This window comes from Myxocyprinus asiaticus, chromosome 8, assembly GCF_019703515.2.
Source record: "Myxocyprinus asiaticus isolate MX2 ecotype Aquarium Trade chromosome 8, UBuf_Myxa_2, whole genome shotgun sequence".
Taxonomy (NCBI): Eukaryota; Metazoa; Chordata; class Actinopteri; order Cypriniformes; family Catostomidae; genus Myxocyprinus; species Myxocyprinus asiaticus.
Genome location: NC_059351.1, coordinates 1273544 through 1277701, shown reverse-complemented (window position 1 = coordinate 1277701; position 4158 = coordinate 1273544).

Genomic DNA, 4158 nt, shown 5'->3' with positions numbered 1-4158 from the left:
GCAACTGTGGTGCTATAAAAATTCTGTTTGTTTTGAGTGGCCTGTCCAGCCCAACACAACAACATTGACTCAACCAGTGGTGGGATGAGTTGGGGGTGGGACCATCTGTTCGATCAACAGCAGACAAGGGGCCGTTCACAGAAAGCTGTTGAAAACAATGTTTATTTGTGCAAGTATGGTGGCACTAGTGGTTCAGAAATTACTCCCTTCAGCTTTAATGCATTTTACTTACCTTTACTTTTTTATAACCAACATGGACACCTTACATTTCTACAAACTTAATACTCAAAACTTCTGTGAAGACAGCACCTTACAATTTAAGTCAGTTGGATGAATTATCTACATCATTTGAGATTTAAATAATAACAGGGACAACATTGTTAAAATGCCACATGCTTCAACTGAAAACAGCAAATGCCATTTATGAAAACACACACACACACACACACACACACACACACACACACACAAATCAAGTTTTTCTCATCTTTGTATTGTTTTTCCATTGAATATGTTACATGTTTTTCTTTACATTTTACACACTGTCCCAACTGTATTATTATCATTATTTATTTATGTATTTTTAATTTTGTACTAAATATTGTCAAGCCAAGCAATTTTCATTTACTGGCTTCCAGTAAGCATGATGACTTTGTTCCGTATTACAGCCTGCTCTATTCTCATTCATTAAGCTTGAATTATTTAAAATAGTTCAAACAACTGTAGTGAAAAATGTATTACAAATAATGAAAATATTACTAAAAGTGATGAAAAAGATTATTGCAGAATTTACTTGTGTTCGTGGTCAAGAAACAATCAACACTGACATTTTCTGTTGTTCTCTTGTATGGACTTTATTATATATATATATATATGTGTGTTTATTTCTCTTGTAGGAGAAAATCAGATACAGCAGGACACCATAAATAGTTCAACTATAGTACTTTACACACTATTCCTGCAGGGAATAAAGATGCTTTTTAATTCCTTATAAGGCACAATTCCTGCAGAAAATTATTTGCATTCCTTCATGAAATTCCTGCAGGATTCCTGTAGGTGTGTGTGTGTATGTGTATGTGTATGTGTGTGTGTTTGTGTGTACAGTATGTGCGTGAGTGTGTGTGTGCATATGTGTGCAGTATGTGTGCATGTGTGTGTGTTTGTGTGTACAGTATGTGCGTGAGTGTGTGTGTGCATATGTGTGCAGTATGTGTGCATGTGTTTACATTATGTGTGTTTGTGTGTGTGTACAGTATGTGTGTGAGTGTGTGTGTACAGTATGTGTGCGTGTGTGTGTTTGTGTGTGTACAGTATGTGTGTGTGTTTGTGTGTGTACAGTATGTGTATGAGTGTGTGTGTGCATATGTGTGCAGTATGTGTGCATGTGTACAGTATGTGTGTGTTTGTGTGTGTACAGTATGTGTGTGTGTTTGTGTGTGTACAGTATGTGAGTGTGTGTGTGCATATGTGTACAGTATGTGTGCGTGTGTGTACAGTATGTGTGTGTGTTGTGTGTGTACAGTATGTGTGTGTGTTTGTGTGTGTGCATATGTGTGCAGTATGTGCATGTGTACAGTATGTGTGTGTTTGTGTGTGTACAGTATGTGTGTGTGTTTGTGTGTGTACAGTATGTGTGTGTGTTTGTGTGTGTACAGTATGTGTGTGAGTGTGTGTGTGCATATGTGTGCAGTATGTGTGCATGTGTACAGTATGTGTGTGTTTGTGTGTGTACAGTATGTGTGTGTGTTTGTGTGTGTACAGTATGTGAGTGTGTGTGTGCATATGTGTACAGTATGTGTGCGTGTGTGTACAGTATGTGTGTGTGTTGTGTGTGTACAGTATGTGTGTGTGTTTGTGTGTGTACAGTATGTGTGTGAGTGTGTGTGTGCATATGTGTGCAGTATGTGTGCATGTGTACAGTATGTGTGTGTTTGTGTGTGTACAGTATGTGTGTGTGTTTGTGTGTGTACAGTATGTGAGTGTGTGTGTGCATATGTGTACAGTATGTGTGCGTGTGTGTACAGTATGTGTGTGTGTTGTGTGTGTACAGTATGTGTGTGTGTTTGTGTGTGTGTACAGTATGTGTGTGTGTTTGTTTGTGTACAGTATGTGAGTGTGTGTGTGCATATGTGTACAGTATGTGTGCGTGTGTGTACAGTATATGTGTGTGTTGTGTGTGTGTACAGTGTGTGTGTGTGTACAGTATATGTGTGTTTGTGTGTGTACAGTATGTGTGTCTGAGTGTTTGTGTGTGTGTACACTATGTGTGTGTTTGTGTGTGTACAGTATGTGTGTGAGTGTTTGTGTGCGTATGTGTACAGGATGTGTGCGTGTGTGTAGAGTATGTGTGAGTGTATGTTTGTGTGTACAGGATGTGTGTGTTTGTGTGTGTACAGTATATGTGTGTGTACAGTATGTGTGTCTGAGTGTTTGTGTGTGTACACTGTGTGTGTATGTGTGTGTGTATGTTTGTGTGTACAGTATGTGTGTGTTTGTTTGTGTGTGTGTGTGCAGTATATGTGTGTTTGTGTGTGTACAGTATGTGTGTGTATACAGTATGTGTGTGTGTGTAGAGTATGTGTGTACAGTATGTGTGTGTGTTTGTGCGTTTGTTTGTGTACAGTGTGTGTGTGTGTTTGTGTGTGTGTACAGTATGTGTGTGTGTTTGTGTGTGTACAGTATGTGTGTGTACAGTGTTTGTGTGTGTGTACAGTATGTGTGTACAGTGTGTGTGTGTGTGTGTGTGTGTGTTTGTGTGTGTAGTGTGTGTGTGTTTGTGCGTACAGTATGTGTGTGTGTGTGTACAGTGTGTGTGTTTGTGTTCAGTATGTGTGTGTACAGTATGTGTGTTTTTGTTCAATATGTGTGTTTGTGTGTACAGTATGTGTGCATGTGTTTGTGTACAGTATGTGTGTGTTTGTTTGTGTGTGTACAGTATGTGTGTGCGTGCAGTATATGTGTGTTTATGTGTGTGTGTACAGTATGTGTGTTTGTGTGTTTGTTTGTGTACTGTGTGTGTGTATGTGTGTGTACAGTATGTGTGTGTGTATTTGTGTGTGTACAGTATGTGTGTGTACAGTATGTGTGTAGTGTTTGTGTTTGCACAGTATGTGTGTACAGTGTGTGTGTTTGTGTGTGTACAGTGTGTGTGTGTTTGTGCGTACAGTATGTGTGTGTACAGTGTGTGTGTGTGTGACAGTATGTGTGTGTACAGTGTGTGTGTGTTTGTGTACAGTATGTGTGTGTACAGTATGTGTGTGTACAGTGTGTGTGTGTTTGTGCGTACAGTATGTGTGTATGTTTGTGTGTGTGTACAGTATGTGTGTGTTTGTGCGTACAGTATGTGTGTGTACAGTGTGTGTGTTTCTGTACAGTATGTGTGTGTGTGTGTACAGTATGTGTGTGTTTGTACAGTATGTGTGTGTGTACAGTATGTGTGTGTTTGTACAGTATATGTGTGTTTGTACAGTGTGTGTGTACAGTATGTGTGTGTTGTACAGTATGTGTGTGTTTGGGCGTACAGTATGTGTGTGCAGTGTGTGTGTGCGTTTGTGTACGTATGTGTGTGTTTGGGCGTACAGTACGTGGTGCAGTGTGTGTGCGCGTTTGTGTACAGTATGTGTGTGTGTACAGTATGTGTGTGTTTGTACAGTGTGTGTGTACAGTATGTGTGTGTGTTTGGGCGTACAATACGTGTGTTTGTGTGTGTGCAGTGTGTGTGTGTGTATGTTTGTGTCTTTGTCACCTTGAAAGAAATAAACATCTTTATCTTCTTTTTTAAATGCTGAACAACACGTTTCCCGTCGCTGAGTTCTTCAGAAACAAGTTTGCCGTTGCCAACATACTTCAGTAAACTAGGTTAATATGAATATCACCCCCGTATTTGAGCCTCTCTTTTGGCCAATCAGCAGCCAGTTAAGTATCCGTTAGACCAATGAACGATTAAGGGGCTGGGTCACACGTACTGTTGCTAGGGCACGACTTCAACCTTGTTACTCTCACTGGCCAACCAATCATATGACACTTCGCGATGTGTCAACATCTTTCCCGTGAACTTCTCGCTTGAAAGTCTTTGATTGGATACAGTTGTTTTTAAGCTCCGCCTTTAATAATTTTCCGCCGTCTGATTGGATAAATGAGCCATCAGTCACTCTCCAG